The sequence below is a fragment of the Syngnathoides biaculeatus genome, chromosome 18 (assembly GCF_019802595.1).
Source record: "Syngnathoides biaculeatus isolate LvHL_M chromosome 18, ASM1980259v1, whole genome shotgun sequence".
NCBI classification, from domain to species: Eukaryota; Metazoa; Chordata; class Actinopteri; order Syngnathiformes; family Syngnathidae; genus Syngnathoides; species Syngnathoides biaculeatus.
This window is the reverse complement of record NC_084657.1, coordinates 7,625,089-7,649,846: the sequence shown is the minus strand read 5'-3', so window position 1 is coordinate 7,649,846 and position 24,758 is coordinate 7,625,089. Positions and strand designations below refer to the sequence as shown.

The 24,758-nt window shown below is 43.7% G+C and overlaps 1 long non-coding RNA gene across 1 annotated transcript in view; it reads right to left on the bottom strand.

Annotated features, from left to right (window-relative positions):
• Positions 1-24,758, bottom strand: part of LOC133491826 (uncharacterized) — a 72,104-nt gene that overhangs the window by 45,121 nt on the left and 2,225 nt on the right. Inside the window, exons 2-3 of the long non-coding RNA XR_009792489.1 lie at positions 15,739-15,795; positions 13,190-13,277 (exon numbers count right to left, since the gene is read on the bottom strand). This is a non-coding gene — a long non-coding RNA (uncharacterized LOC133491826). The remainder of the gene's footprint in view (positions 1-13,189; positions 13,278-15,738; positions 15,796-24,758) is intronic.

The following is a 24,758-nucleotide window of genomic DNA, read 5'->3' as shown; positions in this document are numbered from 1 at the left end:
TATAATTTGAATGTTCTCCCACATGCCTGAGTGGGTTTTCTCCAGGCACTTTGGTTCCCTCCCACATCTCAAAAAGATGCATTACACTGTAATTAGACATTCTAAATCGCCCCTGCTATGGTTGTGAGTGTGACTGCCGTGTGTCTCTATGTTCCCTGCAATTAACTCCAGTAAGCCTGGTGAGGATAAGCGGCAGTCGCACTCACAACCATACCTCGGGTCAATTTAGAGTCTCCAATTAATGTATCTTTTTAGGATGTGGAACGAAGGCATGCACTGTCATAACCAGAACGCAAGGGCGGACCCAAATGCACGACTCGGTAGATAGGGAAGTTAAAGGAAGATCTTTATTCATTCCAAGGTAGTAAGCTGGAGAGTCAGTCAGACTGAGCAGCAGTATCAAGAGCGTCTATCTTACGGGGTTGGTCGGAGGACAGGCGAGGTCAGTACACAGGGGTTCAGGATCAGGAACGAAGAAATGCGGGAACGAAGCATGGATGGCAACGATCTGGCAAAGCCAGACCGTCCGCTGGGTCCGATATATACTGGGGTTAATTATCCCTGATGAGGCGCAGGTGTGCAGGGGACCTGCACTGCCAGGGTGGGGACCGGCAGGACCATCAGAGGCACGAGAAGAACATGCGAATTCCATACAGATGGGACTGGGATTTGAACTGAATCAAAGTTTAAATTACCTTTTAAAAACAACAACAAAGTTAACTTGCCAAGCGCAAATCATCCAGTTGGATTTTAGGAATATAAATCGATCCATCGATTTGATAAATGAATCATTACACCACTTGTATGCATTTATTATTGCTTCTGTTCATTTTAAATCATTTCCGTTGGAGGTTATTGGAGTTCATTTCTTTACCAAAACTGTTTCTACAATGTAGCCTTTACCACTATCTTCTGTATAAACAGTGAAGAAAATAAGTATTTTAAACACTCTGCTATATTGCAAGTTCTCCCACTTAGAAATCATGGAGGGGTCTGAAATTTTCATGCAAGGTGCATGTCCACTGTGAGAGAGATCATCTAAAAAGAAAAATCCAGAAATCACAATGTATGTTTTTTTTACAATGTATTTGTGTGTTACAGCTGCAAATAAGTATTTGAAGTTTTTGATGTTAATATTAGGTACAGTAGCCTTTGCTTGCAATTACAGGGGTTAAACGTTTCCTGTAGTTGGTCACCAGGTTTGCACACACTGCAGGAGATTATTTTGGCCCACTCCTCCACACAGATCTTTTCTGGATCAGACATGTTTCTGGGCTGTCACTGAGAAACATGGGGTTTAGGTCTGGAGACAGGCTAGGCCACGCCAGAACCTTGATACGTTTCTTACGGAGCCACTCCTTGGTTCTCTTAGTTGTGTGCTTTGGGTCATTGTCATGTTGAAAGACCCAGCCACGACTCATCTTAAATGCTCTGACTGAGGGAAAGAGGTTGTTCCCCAAAATCTCACAATACATGGCCGCGGTCATCCTCTCCTTAAGACAGTGCAGTCGTCCTGTCCCATGTGCAGAAAAACACCCCCAAAGCATCATGCTACCACCCCATTGTTCACAGAAGAGATGTTGTTTTTGGGATGGAACTCATCATTAGTCTTCCTCCAAACACGGTTACTGGAATTATGACCAAAAAGTTCCATTTTGGTCTCATCTCACAACAAAATCTTCTCCCATGAGTCCTCTGTATCATCCAAATGGTCATTGGCAAACTTAAGACAGGCCTTGACATATGCTGGTTTAAGCAGGGGAAGCTTCCATGCCATGCATGATTTCAAACCATGATGTTTTTGTGTATTAACAACAGTCACATTGGAAACGGTCTTTTTAGGTCATTGGTCAAGTCCTGTCGTGTAGTCCAGGGCTGATTTATTTGATTTATATGGATCATTTAGACCCCATGAGGTGATATCTTGCATGGGGCTCCACTCCGGTTGGGATTGACCTTCATGTTTGGCGTCTTCCATTTTCTAATGATTGCTCCAACAGTGGATCCTTTTTTCACCAAGCTGCTTGGCAATTTCTCCGTAGCCCTTTCCAGCTGTGTGGAGCTATACACTTTTGTCTCTGGTGTCTTGGGGATGTGGACTTTTAAAAGAAGACTAGGTGTTTGAGGGTCAGAATTCTAGTTGATAGACAGGTGTTCGAATACTTATTTGCAGCTGTATCACACAAATAAATCATTAAATAAAATCATACATTTTGATTTCTGGATATTTCTTTTTAGATTATCTCTCTCACAGTGGACATGCACCTATTATGAACATTTCAGACCCCTACATGATTTCTAAGTATGAGAACTTGCAATATAGCAGGGTGTTCAAATACTCATTTTCTTCACTGTAAGTGAAACCTTGTGACTTCAACATATGATTCATTTTACTCAATGGCTGAAAACCATGAGAAAAAAAAATCCATCCTTCCATCCACCCATCTATTTTCTGAGTCGTGTATCCTCACATGGTTTGCAGGAGTGCTGGAACCTACCCCGGCTATCTTTGAGAAGGAGCCGGGATACACCCTTGAACTGGTTGCCAGCCGATGGGAAAAAAAAAAACAAAAAAAACAAGATAGCAATTTTGATGAAAGTAAAATAAAAATGTAAAATATATTTGTTGTAAAAATAATTGTATAATTTGGAAGTCAAACATCACATTTGCATTTGTATGCACACAACCAGTCGATATCCCCCATTTCACCGTGGAAGAAAATCAACAGCCTGGAGGAGATAGAGACATGCTCTGTCTGCACTGAGTGTGTATGCCACTTGGGGGCAAAGTAGAACTAGCAACATCGCTACTGTGACCCATTTTTGAAACGCTGTGCTCATCTCATGCATTTGTTGCTCCTGCTTTGAAAGGAAAATCGAGCATGAACATATAATGTATTGCAATGTCAATCAGTGCTCCCGAATGCCTTGTCACTGCTGCAAAGGCCAGACATATTCACAAGGCAAGACAACACCTCATTTTCCACCTCATCATTAGCACAAACACTGAGATGGACAGAGCTGGTGGGAAAAGGGAGAATGATAAGATCGGGGCTTTAAAAAGGCTTTGCGATCTCATTATTATCCTATGTTAGCTGTCATGTTTTCACCAGCGTGACAGAAGATATAATTTATTCACGAGACCTGCCAACTTTGCACAGAAGGATTCTTGGCGCAGAATAAAGGATTCAATGCTAGAAATATATTGATGAAAATAATCCACTCTAAGGACACAAAAAAAAAATCATTGGGATATTGGGTGTATATATATATATTTTTTTTCCTGTGAGGAAAAATATAAAACTGCTAAAAATAGCCATTTTTAGGAGGTAGTATTAATTGGCTTCAGGATTGGGTGGAGAACAACAATGGGATGGTTGAGCTCTATCCAATTAATGTACCTTTCTGGTGTTGACCTTCAGCTCCGCCCCCTTAGCCATGTCCCACAGGCTTTCAAAACGGCAATTGAACAAAACATGTTTGAAGTTGATTCTCTATCGCTTATTCCAGATAATACTGGGATGTGTTTTTTTTCCAAATGACTTGTCCAAGAGAGTTCTAGTGAGAGGTCTAACTATTTCACGCAAGGATATGTACACGGAATTACGATCTTGGACGGAGCAGGACGCAATATTAGAGTTACAGCGAAATGTTGGCGATCGATGAAAAAACGTTTGACGCCTCACAAACGTCATATTGAAATCCAACAGGATAAAACAGTGGAATCGTACTGCACATGTTAAGCAGGGTGAATACTTTTTACTTGGAAAGATCACAAGTAATATCATTGTCGTCTTTATAAGTGAGTGGGTGTATTCATTTGACTTGGCTCGTAATGGAACCCAGTGCCCTGTCTTCAAAGTCTGATGTGATACAAATAGGCAAATAGACATTTCTCTTGCATGACATTGCGCATTTAGTATCACTAACCCGACTCTTCGGTATAAAACATTACACAATTCATTGAGCAGGTCAGTGATACACTAACAAAGAGAAACTCCTTCCCCTGCAATGTATAAAGCACTGATAATAATGAAATCAAACTCAGAGAAGATACTTCTCCTCACTTACCTTTGAACATATAGCCTTGTATTTGTTGATATTGTTCACATTTATTTTTACGTCCAGTCTTCCGCAAGCCTTAATCCATTGTTAATCCACTTAATCCAATCCAACTGTGTTTTCGGCTTTGGAAAATGAATCAACCGGGCCCCTTGTAACCTAGCAGGTTACCTTTCATCAGAATTGTACTTTCCCCAAGTGCATCTGAGGACCATTTTCTTTGTAACATTAACTTTTCCAAGCTCATGCTACTCAACCAACACTGCTTGTGGGACAATACGGCCAGAGGGGCGTGTCAAACTAAGGGTTAAAACAATGTGGCTATCTGATTGGCTATTATTGTACGAGGGATTGACAGGTCGGAAAGGTTCTTTGGTAGAGAGAGTATGTTAAATGTTAAGATGCAAAGGGCACCAAAAGGTTTGGAGTCATGGTGGTGGTTAAAATATTTGTGTCTCTTTTTTTTTGTTGTTGTTTACAATTCGAGACTCAGTTAGCGAAAACTAGAAATAATGCTCTATATTGTAGTGTCAGAGAAAGTTGAGGCTGGAATCCCAAGTATGCTGAGAGGTATTATGTAAATGGTTTCTCAGAATGACTTATTTATTGTTAATGTTAAATGATAAAGGTCCAGCGTTTTGGCTTTTTAGAGATCCTTAGAGTGACTCTCTAGGATGAACTTAGTGTCCTCCGGGCTGCCTCCCAGGTCCGTTTGCAGCACCGTACCACTGCCAGGGCCGACGGCACCACGGAGTCTGTGGCCAAGGAGGGAAACAGAGAGGGAGGATAGCCGTGCACAACGTGGAGTGGAGCCATACCTGTTGAGGCGGAGGGTAGGGAGTTGTGGGCGTACTCAACCCATTTGAGGTGCTGGCTCCACGTGCTCCGGTCCCTGGAAGCTAAGCATCGAAATCCTGTCTCTAATTCCTGATTTACATTCATTGTTTGGCCATTAGACTCCGGATGATGGCCCGAAGTTAGACTAGCCGAAGCGCCGATGAGGGTGCAGAATTCCTTCCAGAAGCGGGCGCTGAATTGCGGACCTCTGTCCGAGACGATGTCCCGGGGGAACCCGTGGTAGCGGACGACCTCGTCCAACACCAGCTGGGCTGTCTGCTTGGCCGACGGGATCTTCGGAAGTGACACGAAGTGAACCATCTAGGAGAATCGGTCCACTACAAACAGCACAACTGTGTTTCCCTGAGAGGGCGGTAGGCCGGTGACGAAGTCCAATGCGATGTGTGACCACGGGCGGAAAGGGATGGACAGAGGCCGGAACTCACCCATTGGTTGTAAACGGGACGTCTTATTGGCCGCACAGACCGGGCAGGCATTGACGAATTTCTTCACGTCTTTGCTGAGGTTGGGCCACCAGAATCTCTGTTGGACCACAGAACGAGTTTTTGCCATACCCGGGTGGCAGACCGTCTTGTTCGAATGGCCCCAATTGACGACATCTCCCCGAAGTGATGGAACGACGAACAGGCTATCAGACGGACAATCTGCGGGCGGCGACATCTCTCCCAGGGCCTCCTTCACCTGCGACTCGGCCACCCAGGTGAAGCCGGACACAAAGCACGCCTCTGGCAGGATAGGACCTGCTACTGACTCTGTGTGCTCCCCCTCGTGGATCGCGAGAGGGCGTCCGGCTTGGCGTTCTTGGAACCTGGGCGGAAGGACAGAGTGAAGCAGAAGCGGGTGAAGAAGAGAGCCCACCTGGCCTGGCGGGTGTTCAACCGGTTCACGGTCCTCAGGTACTCGAGATTTTTGTGGTCGGTGAGGACCACGAATGGTACTTGTGAGCCCTCCAGCCAGTGCCGCCACTCCTCCATAACTGTCTTGACCACCAGCAGTTCGCGATCTCCCACGTTGTAGTTTCTCTCTGCCGGGGTTAGGTTCCTAGACAGGAACGCACACGGGTGGATCCTTCTGTCTTTGGGACTCCGCTGCGACAATATGGCTCCAATTCCCGAGTCCGACGCTTCCACCTCCACCATGAACTGGCAATCCGGATCCGGGATAATGAGGATGGGTGTGGTGGTAAAACTTGCCTTAAGTTTATTAAAGGCCTCCTGGCAGGTCCGGGACCATTCGAAAACGTTGTGCGGAGAGGTGAGAGCGTGTAGAGGGGCGGCCACGGTGCTGAAGTTCCGAATGAACTTTCTGTAGAAATTTGCAAAGCCAATGAACCTCTGCACGTCCCTCTGCACGTCGATCTTCCCGGGATCCATCCGTATCTCCCCTTCTGCCATGATGAAGCCCAGAAAGGCCACAGATGCTCGGTGGAACTCGCATTTCTCCCCTTTCACGAACAGTTGGTGCTGCAAGAGACGCTGGAGCACCTCTCTGTCCTGTCGGATATGGGAGGTCAAGTCTGCTGAGAAGATGAGAATGTCGTCAAGGTATACAAATGCGTTTTTGTTCAAGAACTCCCGAAGCACGTCATTAATAAAGTTTTGGAAGACGGCCGGGCCATTGGTCAGTCCGAAGGGCATCACCAGATACTCGTAATGCCCCGTCGAAATGTTGAAAGCCGTCTTTCATTTGTCGCCCTCTCGGATCCGCACCAGATGATTCGTGCTGCGCAAGTCCAGTTTGGTGAAGATCCGGGCACCTTGGAGGAGTTCAAATGCCGTTGCGATTAAGGGCAAGGGGTATCTGTTCTTGACCATGATGTCATTCAAGCCTTGGTAGTCAATGCAGGGTCGTAAAGTGGAGGCCTTCTTCTTAACGAAAAAAAAACCCTGTACCGGCTGGTGAGGACGACGGGCGAATGAGTCCGGTTGCCAGAGACTCCTTGACGTAATCCCTCATTGCCTGGTTCTCCGGTCCTGTCAAATAGAACAGTCTCCCTCTGGGAGGTGAGGTGCCTGGGAGGAGTTCGATAGCACAGTCATAAGGCCGATGCGGCGGCAGAGATTTTGCCTTGGACTCAGAAAAGGCTTCCTTTAAATCATGGTAGCAAGAGGGAACCGTGGCTAATTCGGAAGCGGCACTCAGTTCAGCAACTTGAATCGCTCCTTCCCCCCGAGCGGCGAGACACTGCTTGTGACAGTCCTCACCCCATGCCATTATCTGACCCGTGACCCAGTCAATGTGGGGGTTGTGTCTCTTCAGCCACGGGCTCCCAGGATTATATCACTGCTGCTAGAGTTAAAAACGCGGAAACTAATATGCTCCGTGTGCGTGTCCGGAAAGTCCATACGAAAGGTATGTGTGCGGTGTGTAACCCGGCAGAGGAACTTGCCGTTGGCGGCGTAAGCAGTACAAAGACGCTGTGTGGGGAAGGTCGCCGCATGCAACGCCTCGACCACACGGGGATTTATTAAGTTAGCCTCTGAACCGGAGTCAATGAACGCGGTCACTAGGCATGAGTGAGAGTCCGTTCCTACGGTGAGGTGCAAAAGCGACCGCCCTGACTCAGCGACAGTATACTGCACACTCACCAGCGTAGAGGTCTTAAGGTTGGAGCGCTTCGGTCGAACCGGGGAGCGGGCGATTAAGTGTCCAAGACGACCACAGTAGAAACAACGCCCTTATTGTCAGCGGTGTAAGCGCTCCTCCGCTGAGCTGCAGAGCCCCTCCACTTGCATGGGTTCTGACGTAGTAAGCAGCATGGGCGGCTGGGAAGCGACCGGGCTGAGCCTCTCAGTCTCCTCCTTGGTCATGCCGTCCATCTGCCCTTGCACGGCCAAGCGCTGATCCACTTTGAGGGCCAGTGTGATGAGAGCGTCCAGCGTAGGCAGAAGATCCACGGCAATGAGGTGGGGAAAGTCCCTGGTAGAAGGAGTCATGGAGAGCCTCCTCGTTCCACCGGCTTTTGGCGGCTCAGATCCGGAATTCGATAGCGTAGTCTGACACGCGACGACGGCCTTGGCGAATTGTCATGAGTGAGACCGCCGCCTTGCGTTCCGTACTGGAATACTTTGCTGAGCGCGCAGACGAACGTCGTCCATGAATTGCAGATCTCCGAGTTGCGACTCCACTCTCCAGTGGCCCACGTCTCCGCCGTCCCCGTCATGTAGGAAATGACGAAGGCGATCCGGGATCGGTCCGTGGGGAAAGCAAACGCCTGTAGTTCGAAATGGAGGTTGCACTGCGCAAGGAAGGGCTTGACGTCGCCTGAGTCGCTTGAGAAACGTTCCAGTCGGGAGAGCGGAGTTATGCTGGCATGAGAGGGCTCCATAACAGGCGGAACGGGTGGACTCTGAGTGAAAGGCGCAGTGACCATCGTCGGCGTAGCAGCCGCGCTAGCTTGGATGCTAGCCACGGCTCCAGCCAGGCACAGATCTCATGGAGACGTTGATTCGTTACCTGGAGAGCAGCCTCCTGCTCAACCAGGCGCCTGCTCTGGAAGCGTAACGATCGGCGGATGACTTCGGAGTCGGCTGGGTCCATGTTGTGGCCAGATCGTTCTGTCACGAACGAGGCTCTAGGGCGGACCCAAATGCACGACTCCAGAGGCAGGCAGTGTACAGAAAGCCTTTATTCGGTCCGTGGTCAATGATCAGCGAGTCAGTCAGGAAAAGCAGCAGTATCAGAAGAGGCAGGCTTACTAGGATGGTCAGGGAACAGGCGAGGGTCGGTACACGGTAAGTCAGGTATACGGGAGTGCGGGAATGAGGCATGGAATCAACGATCTGGCGGAGGACGAGTTGTCCCCCGTGTCCGATAAGTACCGGGTGTAATCAGCCTAAAAGGGGTGCAGGTGTGTGCCGACTAATTGGCTGACCACGCCCAGCCTGGGGAGGATGCCAGGGGCATGACAACGTGTGGAAAATTTAAATACATATTTCATGTATACTGAGGCACCATAGAGACAATACTACATCCCAAATAGAAAAACATGGTTTGGCAACTATGTCCCTTTTAGAGATAGTATTTTTATTTGGTTTATTATTGTTAATCAATTGTTGATTTACTTATCCAAACACCTGTGGTGGATTTCCGGGTGTCTACATTGCATCTTTCTTTTGGATGAACAGCACTTTCAATGAGCAGGAATAAATTAATACTTTGAGACACTGCCCTTGGTGCTAGTTCAAAATTATTGAGCTGCCTACAGTATGTGTTTGTCATGATCCTGCGGCTCCAGCACGAGCTGTGCGGGTGCGCTGATTGAGGCGTACACCTGCGTCTCATGCGGGCTGATTAGTCCGTGTATTTATATCACCCTGATGACGAGTGGTGGGGCCCCAGTTCGTTGATCTTCATGTCCCGTTCGTGTGCTCCGGTATCCCTGATCGAACCTGTGTGTACCGACCTTCGCCTGTTCGCCGACCACCCTTGTAAGCCTGACTCCTTTGATACTTCTGCCTGCCTTGATCGTTCTCCTGTGTACCGACTCCTGCCTGCCCGCTCACCTGCTCTCTTCGCCCGACGTTCCAACTACCGCTGCTGCACCGGACTGCCTGCTCGATCCCGACCTCGGCATATAATAAACGTTTCTCCTTGAACTACCTGGCATCGTCCGAGTCCTGCATTTGGGTCCTACTCTCGTTCCGATGCTAAATGACAGTGTTAGTTACAGGTGATTATAAAAAGCCTGTCAGATAATCTTGGTCAAGATCTGGCGCGTCTGGGGGTAGTGCTAAACCTTGGCCCTGGGCTTAGCCACAACTATGGATGCTTCCCCTATCCATGTTTGGTGTTTTCCGCTGTCCACAAGGTTGATCTCTTGTGTCTCAATCCCATGATGTAAAACAAGGATGTTATCGTATAGAGCAAGATCTAAATGTAATAAACAAAGAAATTACCTCAGGAATACCTGTGTTGTTACAATACAAGAGAAAAAGTGGTAGGGTTCACTACTAAGTAACACACGATATACCATACAAAGTAGATGGCGAAATCAGATACTGTTTAAAATGTACCACACGTCAGAACTCGGTTTAACTTTGTAGTTACTGAGATACCTAGATGTCGCACAGTTGTGTCATCTAGTGGCAAGTGTTTGCCATTACTTAAATTAATACAGCCCATCTCGAAAGGATAAAGCCAGTATGCGTTTGCCTGGTCTGATCAAATATACAATGTCTCCAAAACACTCATATGACTAAAACCCCAGAATTGTGGAGGAATTGCTTGCTGCCATTGCTGAAATCAACCCACAAATAGGTATTTTTTTGAGTGTTGATGTAGAGCACTGTCTGCACAGTAGTGTTCAAAATAATAGCAGTCCATTATGACTAAGCAGATTAATCCGCATTTTCAGAATATTAATATACTGATACATGTCAAACGAGTTACCTGTAGATTCTCAAAAAAAACACCAAGACTCAGCATTCATGATATACACATTCTTAAAGCTTAGTCAGTTTGTTGAAAGGGGTGTGCTAAAAAAAAATTGCAGTCTACCGTTGACTTTACAAACTCAAAACTATTTTGTACAAATGTTTTTGTTTCTGTTATTTACCAATCCTTTGAATCACTAAACTAATATTTCATTGTATGACCACAGTTTTTTAAAAACTGCTTCACACCTGTGTGGCATGGAGTCAACCAACAAGTGGCATTTTTCAGCTGTTATTCCACTCCAAGATTCCTTAACACCATTCCAAAATTCATTTACATTCCATGGTTTTGCTTCAGAAACAGCATTTTTGAAGTTTTGGATTGGACTAAATTCCGGGGATTGGGCTGGTCACTTAAGACATTACCTTTGTTGGTTTGGAAGTAAGACTTTGCATGTTCATTAGTGTGTTTGGAGTCATTGTGTTGTTGAAACGCCAATTTCAAGGGCATGTCCTCTTCAGCGTAAGGCAAAATGACCTCTTCAAGTACTTTTGACATTTGCAAACCAATCCATGACCCCTGGTTTGCAATAAATAGGTCCAACTCCATAGTAGGAGAAACATGCCCATATCATGAGACTTGCACCACCATGCTCCAAAGTCTTCACTGTGTACTGTGCCTTGTATTCAGCGTTTGGGGGTCGTCTCACAAACCCAAAAAGAAAATCTTCTGCATATGCTTTTTTTTTTTTTTTTTTTTATTAACAGAGGGACTTTGCAGGAGGTTCTTGTAAATAGATTAGCTTCACTCAGATGTCTTCTCACTGTCACAGTACTGACAGGTAATTCTAGACTGTCTTTGATCATCCTGGAGCTGATCATTGGCTGAGCCTTTGCCATTCTGGTTATTCTACTATCCATTTTGATGGTTATCTTCAATTTTCTGCCACGTATCTCTGGTTTTGGCCTCCATTTTAAGGCCCTTTAGCTGAACAGCCATAATTTTCATCTTTAAAGGTTTCCCCTCTCCAATTAAATTTTCAATTAAAGTACACTGTACTTCTGAACAATGTGCTCAACGGCCCATTTTCCAAAGGCCTTCAAGGAGAAATGCATATTCAACAAGTGCTGGCTTCATCTCAAAATGGGGGCTACCTTATTCGCACCTGTATTTCACAAAATTGATAACCTCACTGATTTAATGCCATACCTATTTTTTAAAAGGCACCCCTTTCAAAAAATTGCTCAATTGCATAGCCTTAAGAATGTGTACTGTATATCATGAATGCTGGATCTCATTGGTTTTCTGAGAATCTACAGCACCTACTGGTTGTTTGACATGTAGCAAAAAACATTGAAAACGCAGATTAATCTGGTTAGTCACACTGGACTGGTATTATTTTGAACACTACTGTATACAAAAATTAACTAAATGTATATAACGGTATGTATGACAGTAAAAAAAGACTTGAGAACACCTTTTTGAGTTGGTGGTTGAGAGATACTTGACTGGTTTCTGTTAAAATACCACTGAGTAAAGGCTTTTTCACAACTGCACTTGAAAATAGGATGATCATCATTCATAGCGTACTCTACAGGTATGTACTGAGGGGGGAAATGCATGTTTTGGCATCTCACGGCGACAATGTCTGATGCTCACCATGAGGGCTTTCTTAAAGAAGACAGATGCGCCTTGCCGAAATTGCAGTCTACTCCCCCAGGGGGAAACTTTTCCTTTTACCTCACAGTAGGAGTCTACAGCAGCATTTCCAAATTTGGGAAGGCTGTGCTGCGCTATGGTCGTTGTCACTATGACGAGCGGTTCTTTCACATTGAGCAAGTGCAGTGGAAAAGGCTTCCGAACTGTGACATATCTACTTTTGCTTGCATGCTTTTGGAACCTGAGGTGGGTATTTGAGTGCAATGTGTGTACCAAAAATATATACAATAAACCGAAACAGTGGAATATATTTTACCGACTCAGGATGAACAACAGTAGAACATATTCCAAGATACCACTTCTATATTTATATGTAATATTTTATTAGGTGAGTAAGTGAATAAAGTCAATAAAGAATAAGTATGATATTAGTTTCTTGTTTACAGTGTAGATATGAGCAAAGAGCAAGCACTTTTTGATTAAGCACAACAAGCACGTTCATTGGACAAGCACATTCATATTCTTAAACTTTAAACTGGATAATAATCTAAATGCTGGAGGTGCAAACATAGCCCTCTAGAGCATTAATTTAGGACACCAGCACCTCAATACAGGCCTACACACACGCTTCTATCTGATATTCATTGTCCATCTTTGCATTTCAAAATGTACTAAATTAGGGCCAGTGTTCAAATGTCACCGACTTTTTTTTTTTTTTTTTTTGAGGTTTTTGAAGAATTTAAGATTAAAAACATTTTGGGACTTCTTTTGTGTGGGGATGGTATATATTGATTGTATCTTGCTCTCAGTAGGTGTTAGTACGATTTAATAATCATAAATATGACTGGAGAAAAGAGACCGGAATTTAAATGTCCTGAGGACACAGCTGCCACAGATCTGTCATCTCGTGGCTATAATTTCACACGATGGTACACATTTTCAAGTTGACACTGGGAATGGAAGTGGGCTTGTCTCGTAGCTGCCTTTCACATTGCAACACATGCTGGTTATGGCTTGACATAAATCTACTGAAGTTAGCAGTGGTCGAAATAGCAATGCATTTTGCCCTGAAACCTATTGAATTTACAGATGATGTTGCTTATGTCAAAAGTATAATAAAGGATCCTCTTTCAAGTAGTTTTGAAAGCTTGAAAGGTATCTTTGATCATTCCTGTTACTGTTTTAAATGCCACAGAAATTACAAACACATCCATCTATTTTCTCAGCCACTTACCCTCACAAGGGTCACAGGAGTGCTGGAGGCAGGGTACACCCTGAGCTGCCATTTTTAAGAACAAAGGCAATGTTCAGCGCTGTGGGAACTATAGAGGAAAAAAGTTGATGAGCCACACAATTAAGTTATGGGAAAGAGTCGTGGAGACTAGACTCAGGACAGAAGTAAGTATCTGCGAGCAACAGTATGGTTTCCTGCCTAGAAACAGTACCACAGATTCATTATTTGCCTTGAGGATGCTAGTGGAAAAGTACAGAGGTCAGAAGGAGAACATTGTGTCTTAGTGGATCGAGAGAAAGCTTATGACAGAGTACCAAGAAAGGAAGTGTGGTACTGCATGTGTAAGTCTAGTGTGGCAAAGAAACATGTTAGAATGCTACAGGACATGTATGAGGGCAGCAGAACAGTGGTGAGGTGTGCCGTAGGTGTGACAAAATAATTTAAAGTGGAGGAGGGACTGCATCAGCTCTTAGCCCCTCCCTGCTTGCTGTGGTAATGGATAGGCCGGCAGATGAGGTTAGACTGGAATCCCATTGGGCCATGATGTTCGCAGATGACATTGTAGTATGCAGTGAAAGCAGGGAGCACGTGGAGGAACAATTAGAAAGATGGGGGCATGGACTACAAGATAGAGGTATGAAGATCAGCCCAAGTAAAACAGAATATATGTGCATGAAAGAGAGGTGTGTAGGGTGAAGAGTGAGGCTCCAGGGAGAAGAGATAGCGAGGGTGGAGGACTTCAAATACTTGGGGTCACCAATCCATAGTGAGTGTGGTAAGGAAGTGAAGAAACGGGTCCAAGCAGTTTGGAACAGCTGGCGGAAGGTGTCATATGTGTGTTGTGTGACTGAAGAGTCTTTGCTAGGTTGAAGGGAAAAGTTTATGAAACAGTGGTGAGGCCGGCCATGATGTACACATTAGAGACGGTGGCACTGATGAGACAACAGGAAGCAGAACTGGATGTGGCAGAAATGAAGATGTTGAGGTTCTCGCTAGGAGTGAGCACGTTGGATGGGATTAGAAATTAGCTCATTATAGGGACAGCCAAAGTTGAATGTTTTGGAGACAAGGTTTGAGAGAGCAGACTTCAATGGTTTGGACATGTCCACAGGTGAGAGAGTGAGTATATTGGTATATAGGGTGCTGAGGATAGACCTGTCAGGCAAAAGAGGAAGAGGAAAATCAAAGAGAACCCTAACAGGACAAGCCGAAAGGAGAAGAAGCAGAAGAAGATCGACTCATTAACTCAAATTAACTCAAACACATTTGTGTGAAGAGTGTGGCATGGTGGCGCATCAGGTTAGACCGTAAACTGTACGGTATTAAATAAAGACAAGAGGCATGGCAGGTGCATCTATGAAGAACAAACAAAAAAGCCACCCCGATCAATTTCTCCACAAAAACTAGTGCCCAATCATACTTCGTGTTTCTTTGCCTGCTCAGTTGGTCGGGTTGCCCATTGTTTCATTTTTGCATGAAGTTCTGTTCTATTTCATATTCGGTCAACACACTACCATGTGGGTGACTCAGGGTGAGTTGGTTCACAGTTAGCAAATGAACACCTCAGTACTACTGGAGACGATTTAAACGGCTGGAGTTGGAGTTTCTCTTTCTCCTATTGAAATCCATAAATATTGAGTTAAGACTGCGGCATATTAAACAAAATGGTATCGTGTATATATTAATATGCCTCTTCTGACGGGATTTGAAACTGTAGTAACAGTCAGGAAGAGTTACATCATTTTGGATTGTTGTGATTTAGGGTGGCTCTCCAAGGACGGGCTGTCTGGAAAATGTTTTGTCTTTATGTCCATGTGGGGAAGTTTCACTGGAGGTCCAAGCACATTGCTGCTCCCCACCAGAACCCCGACTGTCTGGAAGGCTAATTGATTCATCCAGTTGGATTGTATGACTATCCAATAAGTTGTGACACTTTTATTTTTCCTTTCCCCGATAGGTGTCACAACAGCGTGTCATCCTTTTCCATGTAAGCCTTTCTCCTGTATCTTCCTCTAACCACCGCAGCCAGCGTGTCTTCCCTCACTTCAGCCATAAACCCTCTATTTGGTTTTCCTCTAACTCTCTTGCCTGGCAGCTCCATCTTCATCATCCTTCAACCAATACATTCATGATCTCTCCTGTGAATCTGCTCAAACCATCGAAGTTTCCTCTCTCTGACTCAAAAACATCTCACCTTGGCTGTCTCTCGGCTGAGTAATTTCTAATCCAATCCAAACTGCTCTCTCCTAGAGAGAACATCAACATCTTCATTTACATCAACTGCAGCTCTGGTTCCTGTGTTCTCTTCAGTGCCTCTGTCTCAATTTTGTACATAAAGGCTGGCCTCACCAATGTCATGAACTTTCCCTTTCATCCTAATAGAGACTCATATATTCTACCTGACTACATCCTCCACCCATTCCAGTTTGCTTGGACCAATTTTTTTCACTTGATGACCACATTTCCCACCACAGCAGGCTTAAGTACATGCTGTAATTCCATTCTCTTCTCCGACTCTGGATCCCACATCAGGAAGCGGATTTACTCACCCCCTCCAGCTAACCAGAAGCCAGCCTCACTTCCTCGTGCTCCATTGGAGTGGCCACCTAAAAGATTGAATAAATGGTTAAAAATCCTCCCAAATCTCACCTGGATCCCAAGAAAAGGACCTTTAAACCATCTGTACATGCTCGACTCTGCACAATCTAACGTCCTTCAATGAATGCCCAAATCCAAGATCATCTGTCATTCTGACCCATTCAGTTCATCCACCAGCACTTATGGAGGCCCAGCCTCGTGAACGACACTCAGCAGTTTATCGAAGCTAGCTCTGTCTGTGCCAGAGGGAAATCTACTTCTGCCCCCAGCTGGTCTACTGCGTCCCTTGCCTATCCCAAGTCACCCCTTTGTCCCACATTGTTCTGGACATCATTACCAGTTTACCCACCTCTGAAAGTAAATCGATCATTCTCAGTATTGTCAACCGCTTTTCCAAATATGTCAATTACGTACCCCTCCTCAGACTACCAGTTAAAGATCACTTCAAACCAGGGTCAGACTGTGTGGAAAGACAGCCTTAACCTGTTCTGAATAATTAAAAAAAAAAACAAAAAAAAAAAAACACACACACACACATGGCTCTCAGGCTTCATCTCTCTCCTATGCCTGAGAACAAAGTGGGTCAGTCCATTTGATTTTCTACCCATGACCTCCCACTCCCGTAAACACAATCTGTCCTGTATGGGTCCTTTCATCATCACAAAAATGATTGATTCCAGGTCTGTACAACTGAAACTTCCGCAGTCTCTCAACATTTTTCATACATTCCATGACAAGTATGTCTCCAACTGCACTCTTAGCCCGCTGGACGTACCCTCTCTGCCCAGTCATTGACATTTCATGCATCCTCGTTGTGAGCCCCAGGGGGAGAGGTTAACAGTACGTGGTAGACTGGGAGGGATATGATCCAGATGAGTGCTCCTGGATTTCCCAAAAACCGACACTGGTTGACTCCCTGTTTAGTAACTTTTATGCAGCTCATCCAGGGAAACCTGGTAGGACAGTAGCAGGTTTCCGTTGAGAGGGGTATTGTCATGAGCTGTGCCGTACAGTCCTTTTATTGCAGCATGGATGGAACTTTACGCTCCTTTGTATCAGCACCACCCTGGCCTTGCACCTGTTTCTATCAGCCCTCATGAGGACCTGCATAAAATCTTTCCAGATACCAGAAACTCTTTCGAGAATGTTGACACTCTCCTTTGTTACAAATGCTCTCAAACCTATCAGTAAGCCACTACATTCCTTGTTATTTTTCGGACCTCCATGCTTCTTCTTCTCCTCAGTGGTCCCTCCGTGTCCCTTGTCTAGTTTACTTCTTCCGGCAAGCCAGACACCAGTTTGCCATTGTTGCCACTTACTTCCTGCCTCAACAGCCCATCTGCAAATCTCAAGGACCATCTCCATTCCCCTTTTTTCAATATTTTTTTTTATTACAGCATCTCCACCTACATTTGCTCTTGGGTCAAGTCTAAACCAACTCATGACATTCCCTTTCTATGTGGCGGTAGCAAAACTCTGTGATAGAGTAAGCTGTCTGTTTATCCATGTTTATCCACTCTAACTTGTCGTCAACTTTTCTTGCTCTCAAGCATATTCCTACAACTCCTCATCACACCCATATGAGCCCTCAATGAATTCTGTATTCCTCTGACCATGCTCTCAAAGCTCTGATTTAAGCCACTGATCCCATCTACTGCCAATTTATCATACTAATCTCTTTCCAAGCCTTTGATACATGGGTGTCCAATACCTCAATTGTGATCTATTGGTTAACTGCGAAGGAAGTGTGGGTAGATCGCATGACAGAAAAAAATAGATGCCAAATTATCATTAATTCTCACTAAGAAATGTGTCACTCAATTGGCAGCCAGTCTGAGATCTCTCCTTTTCTGACATATGGGTCACTGTGCATCCATGTACAACCATTGCAAAGTGCTGCAAAACTCAAGCAAGCTACCGAGCTACCTAGTTAGGGCTCAATTTATTTTTTCTCAACTAAAGAACGGCTATAATTATGGGTGGTGGATCAAATAGGCCACCAAAAACCTACAATTTCCATTAGGAATGGGAGGAAGACTTTTTCAGAACTAAATATTCAGTGTGTTTGCCCCATCTGCCAGACTATCATTGCTATTCCGAATAAGGAACCGTAGAATAGAATTTTAGAACTGTGCATAAAAAACTACGACACTGACTTCCCTCCACAGACAAAGCTGAGAAAGAGAAAGATGAAGGCATTAAAATCCCAGCTGTCCGGGCAGCAAGTCATTTTTGTCAAAGCTAACTTCAAAAGTGAAGACAGCCACCGTAGCATCATTACGGGTGAGTCACTCCATCGTTATTAAGAACAAAAGTCCTTTCAAAATGGAGAAATGGTAAAGCACGCATTCGTTGAAGCATCTGATTCATTATACTGACACTTGAAAAAGAAACCAGAAATACTTCTTCAATCAAAGCTCTCCAGCTATCAAGAAGTATAATTATTTGTCGCAGTGAAGCCATAGCTGAGAATGAGAGCGAATAAGACTTCATTTTATTGGAGCCAGTCACTAAATTCACGTGTTGTCCTTTTCAGGAACATCCTGAGATTAATTCACGTGCATCTAAAATTTCAACATTGTTTCACCTCAACTCTTCTGGACAGGAAGATGAGATTTCGACACTCCAAGCTGTCATTGAACCAAAGTCCAGGGCAAGTGGGCAATTCTGGAGTTTAATGAGTGAGAAAAAGTAGCCCAACTTGAGGAAATGTTATGCCTTCTTGACTGCATTATTCAGCTCCTTTTATGAACTACATGTGGGTCAGCCTTTTCCTACATGAAGATTATTAAGTCCTAAATTCAAGTCCACCATGACTGACGATCATTTGGAAGTGTGCTTTGAGGCTAGGTATCAGTAGCTACTATCTGGACTATGCACTACTGGCTGATTCCATTCGGTGCAAGTCATGAGAGTAAGCTAATGACAAAAATGTATAATGTACAACATGAGTTCATTCAAGCAAAGTGCACCAATATATATTGTACATAGGAAGGATCTTCAATTTAATTTTACATTTTTATAACGGCGAGAGCATTGTGACTTATGGAGCTGTGCACTACACAGATGGATTTGTGAGAATATACCTCCAACCACGCTCCTACAACTCCCCACCACACCCACGTGGGGCCTCAATGGATGTTGTCTTTCTCTGATCTTGTTGACAAAGCTCTGATCAAAGCCACTGCTGGCATAGACTGTTGTTCATCATACTAAAATATTTTACAAGTCTTTGATACAAACTGTGGAGTTGCATCAAATGAACAATTTAAAAACAAACAAAATAAAATGTATGAATAGAACTTTGGCACTAAAATGGATTTGTGAGAATGTATTAACATGTCTTCTCCATTAAATGAGTTAAATTTGAGTTGATAATGTGATCAAAACTGCATACGTGTGTGCTCTGAATCCAATGATTTAATTGATTTCTGTAAAGTGACCTTACTGACCGGCATTTGACATACCCCACCTCACTTTCCAGCAATCTTTGAAGGATATGCTTAACAGAAATAACCCCTTCCTTTTGCTTATACTTTTAAAATATTGACTCTTTATAGTTAAGGATATTTAGTTAATCCACGAATAGTTATTCAGGATTCATTCTGATAGACAGGAGCTACTGGATGTAGTCAGCACTCAGAAATAAAATGTCTTTATCTAGCTCTGAACAGCTTGTGCGTTTAAACGTCCTTGGGTCCCTTGAAAGGCTCTATACTTTATAAAGCAAGTAGCCTGTTACATGTTTTCCTTTCACTTCCACTACCAGAACAGACATTCAAAAAATTTGTCAATCAATTAAAAGGTTGAATACTGTTTTCTCCATATTACAGGTCATGCCAATAAATCACACAATGTGCTCAAATGAAAAAGTAAAGGGTATATTGTACCTCAGAAAGGCAACGATCATAAAACAGAAAAAAAATACAGCAACACAACCATATTGTCTTACAATTAATATTTAGACTGCAGTGATTTTATCAAAATTTACAAGGCAATCAAGGAGGAGCCAGGAGAGAAATACAATAAGAAAATAATCAAAGATAGATATTGATTGATAAAGACAGTGAGTGCAAATAAGTGAGGGAGGAAGGCTGCAAGGACTCAATAAATACAAGCAAAATACGAGATGCAGAAAAGAAGAGATGGGTAGCAGGCAGGCTATAGTAATATCCATCCATCCATTTTCTTTGCCGTTTATCCTCACGAGGGTGGCGGGAAGTGCTGAGAGCCTATTCCGGCTGTCAAAGGGCAGGAGGCGGGGTACACGGGATTTGGGAAGAAACCCTGCAAAAACCCATCCAGGCACGGGGAGAACATGCAAACTCCATACAAGCAGGAATGGGATTGAACGCTTTACAGCTGCGCCACTGTGCCCACCTAGGTGCAATGAATAAACAAAAACTGCACGATTTCAAGGACAACTCTTAGTCAATTTTTAAATCCAGCCGTGTCAAATATTTTATATCAGTAAAAAAAAAAAAAAAAAAGAGAGAATTTACATTGCAAATAATCATATGTGAACATACAAATGCAGAGAAAAAAAACGGGCTTCATTTCCTTGTCTTGCACGATGCCAAACCTGCTTTTTAAAAAAAAAAAAAAAAAAAAAAAACTACAACTGAGTGTATTGGACCATTAGAGTGTCCCTGACGGCCAGCCTCATCCCATTGCACAGTCACACCAGTTGGACTTGAGCAGTCGCTCCTTAGCTGGACCAGGTTGGCCAGAGGTTGAGCTGACCTAAGCTTAGTGAGCAGAGAATTTGTCCAGACTGCTCGTTGTCCACCAAGTGCACCGCAGTGGGAAAACATAAAGATCAGTTTTTGGGGGTTTTCCTTTTTTGATTCATTTTAATCCTCATTATTTCAGTTACATAATGGTGGCTCCTTTACTGAAAAACGTTCTGTCAACCACCCAGCATTCATCAACACAGCCCACCCCATCCCATAGTTCCTGGGTGGTTTCGGAAGACCTGAGAAGAGTGCTCCAGATCCTTCAGCCTGGTACATTGAAACACATGCTTATTACCAAGACAACTTGACTGTAGCTGAAAGAAAGCCTTTTCTGTGGGCGTATTTTAGAGACAAAAGCAATACTGAAATATTTCATGAACTGAGTTACAAGAAAAAAAAAAAAGAAAAAGCCCAGATCATTTCATGTATAGGATAATGGATTTGAAACAGCACATGCTTTTTGTATGTAAACAAAGTCGAGTATTTCAATATGACAAAACAGCACAGGGTGTTCCCTCATTCAATTTATCAAGGGATGAGTGAAAAATACACTTATCTCATACCAGATATCAATTCACACTTCAAACATGAGTGTCACTAAAACATTTTTTCTTGAATTGATAACACAGTCAGGTATTGAAGAGATGGCGAGACATACCGAAATGGGACTGACTCTTAAGCAGAATTATGTTTGCATCAATGCAGTAAAACATGACAAAAAAATAAAGTATGGTGTCTAGATGAGATACAACCAGAGGTTAAAACTAAACGTTGTGCGATACATGAGCTCATAGCTCAAAGGTGGGGCCACGATTTGAAACCCGGTCCTCAGAACTGTGAGGCCAATGCTCTAAAGCTGCACTACTGTGAAACCTCAATACGCATAAGAAAAGCCAAACTTTTAGCTAATCTATAGTTGGCAATTTACTGGACATGACATGCATGTATTAGATAAGATATAAACAATGCAAGTACTAATTTTAACTGACCACATAAAATCTTTGGCCTTTGACTTTTTAGCACATTTTGATGCTTTCCTACAATGCAGGTGAAAAAAATATATATGACCGATGTCTTTTATGATGTGTTAGATGATCTTTGGCATTGCTTCCCTTTTTCAAAAACAAATAAAGGTATTAGGGTGGTGATGAAGAAAGGTTTAGAATTACAATGCAATTCATGTTTAGATAAAAAAAAAAAAAAAAGAGTTCAGAACAAAACAAAATTTTCCATACTTTTTTTTCCCCCTTTCAGCTTGTCCCATTCAGAGTCACCAGAGCGTATCATCCTTTACCAATCTCCTGGATCCTCCTCCGTAACACTAACTGTCCTCATGTCTTCCCTTACTACAACATCCACCTTCTCTTTGGTCTTCCTCTCGTGCTGTTGCCTGGCAGCTCCATCCTCATCCCTCTACCAATAAATTCACTCTCTCTCCTGTGGATGTGCCCAAGCCATCAAAGTCTGACCTGTCTAACTTTGTCTCCAAATCATCTAACCTTGGATCTCCCTCTGATGAGCTGATTTGCAATTTTATTCAATGTCTTTACTCCAAGAGAGGACCTCAACATTTTTGTTTCAGCCACCTCCAGCTCAGCTTCCAGTTGTCTCTTCTGTGCCACTGTCTGTAATCCAGACTGGCAATTTTGCTCTTCATCAGAGATTCAAACAGGAAGGGGCTCAGGGATTATCCCTGATGCAGTCCTACCCCTATTTTAAACTCCTTTTTCACACCTACATCACACCTCTTCACTGTTCTCCTCCCCTCATACATGTCCTGTACTTTTCTAACATATTTATCTGCCACTCCAGAATTCAGCATGCAGTACCACAGTTCCTCTCTTAGTTCTCTGTCATAGGTTTTCTTTGGATCCACAAAGTTAAAATGTAGCTCCTTCACACCTTCTAAGTACTTTTTTAACATTGTCAAGGTAAATAATGCATCTGTGGTACTCTTTCTAGGCATGAAACCATACTGTTCCTTGCAGATACTTACAGTATTTCTGTCCTGAGTGTAGCCTCCCCTACTCTTTAACATAACTTCATTTTGTGGGTCATTAACTTTATTCCTCTATACTTCCAACAGCTCTGCACATCATTGTTCTTAAAAATGGACACCAGCATACCTTTGCTCCATTCTCCAGGCATCCTCTCTCCTACTAAAATTATGTTAAACAAGCTAGTCAAAAACCCCACAGTCACCTTGACCCGATGCTTCCATAACTCCACAGGAGTGTCATCAGGACCAACTGCCTTTCCGTTTTTTGTCCTCGTTAAGGCCTTTCTAACATCCCCCTTACTAATACTTGCCACTTCCTGGTCCACCGCACTTGCCTCTTCTACTTTCCCTTCTCTCATTTTATTCATTCATCAACACCTCAAAGTATTATTTCCATCTATCCAGCACACTACAGGCACCAGTCGACATATTTCCATCTCTATCCTTAATCACCCGAACCTTCTGCACATCCTTCCCATCTCTATCCATCTGTCTGGTCAACCTGTATAAATCTTATGCTCTTTTTTTAGTGTCCAACCTGACATACATGTCATCATATAACACTTATTTGGCCTTTACCACCTCTACCTTTGCTCTACGTCACATCTCAATGGATTCCTTTCTCCTCTGCTTGGTCCTCATAGTGTCTCACTTGTTCTTAGCTTGCCTCTTGTCTCATTTTTCCTTTACTTTTAGGTTTCAACACCAAATCTCCTTCTCTCCTTCCCTGCCATAAGATACAGTAAGTACTCTCCTGCCGGTTTTTGTGATCACCTTCACTGAAGTGGGCCAGTCTTCTGGAAGTCCTCCTGTCCACCAAGAGTCTGTCTCACCTCTTCCTGAAAAATCACCCAACATTCTTGCTTTTTCAGCTTCAACCACATGATTTTCTGCTTTAGTTTTGTCTTCCTAATCTTCCTCCCCACCCCCAGAGTCATTTTTCACACCACCCTCCTATGCTGTTTCTCTTTCCCGTACCACAACCTTACAGTCAGTAACCTCCTTCAGATTACAGTGTTTATTCAATATAACGCGGTTCACTCTACACAGTCTTGTTTTTAGATGGATTTTGTGTGTGTATGTAATTATCCCAGTTTTGTGGGCTTTTCTTTTACAGCGTATGAAAATGGATTGCATTCTATAACCCTCATTCACTAAGGAAAACCCCGCATCATGTGCAGCATCCGAAATGGCTAGGGGACTGTGGAGCATTGTCAATCACCCGTACTGTCGCAGCCCCCACGATGTGAAAGCACATGTGAAATGGTCTCTAATCCAAACAGAGATAATGAAGGGCAGGGACCCTGTGTCTGATTTTCTGTTTGCGTATGTGCACATGAGTGTGCGTGCTTTTGAGATACTGGCGCTGAAGTGGATGAAGCTAAGTTGTCCAATGGTGACCTAGTAAGTGCAGTCACAGAATATTGATTGGCATTAATGGAATGAGTTTCATAGCCTAAAGCCACCACAATGACGTAGGGATATCTTGGATTGAAGCATGATGAATGGACCCAACCTGTTCACGCCAATAAGTTATGTCTAATTTGTAAGAAGGTGCAACAAAGGTGTCGTCTTAAAACCTCAACGTGACGAAAATCATTTCAAACACGATCATCCCAAACAAATTCTTCAGTTGGGAACAAAAGAAAAACACTGTGGGACATTTCCTGTTTCAGGTCAACTTGCAATTTTGGAACCTGTTACAAAACAATGCAAATACAAATGTGACAGCGTACAGTACATGACACATGTGTGTTCACATTACAAAAAGTATCCTGTTACTCGTGGCACAATTGCTCAGCTGGAAAGCGTTGGCCTCACAGTTCTGAAGTCCCAGCTTCAATCCCAAACTCGCCTGTGTGGAGTTTGCATATTCTCCCCGTGCCTGCGTGGGTTTTCTCCGGGCACTCCGGTTTCTTCCCACATCCCCAAAACATGCAACATTAATTGGACACTCTAAATTGCCCCCAGGTGTGATTGTGAGTCCGGCTGTTTGTATCTATGTGCCCTCCAATTGGCTGGCACCCAGTTCAGAGTGTACCCTGCCTCCTGCCCATTGACAGCTGGGATAGGCTCCAGCATTCCTCCTACGTTCGTGAGGATAACTGGATAAGAAGATGGATGGATGGATGGATACTGTTACTTACTATTGTAATGTAGCCATTGAACACATTGACAAAGGCTGCAGACATTTGAAAAGTAGTACAAATCTTGAATCAAAACAGATTGCTTCGAT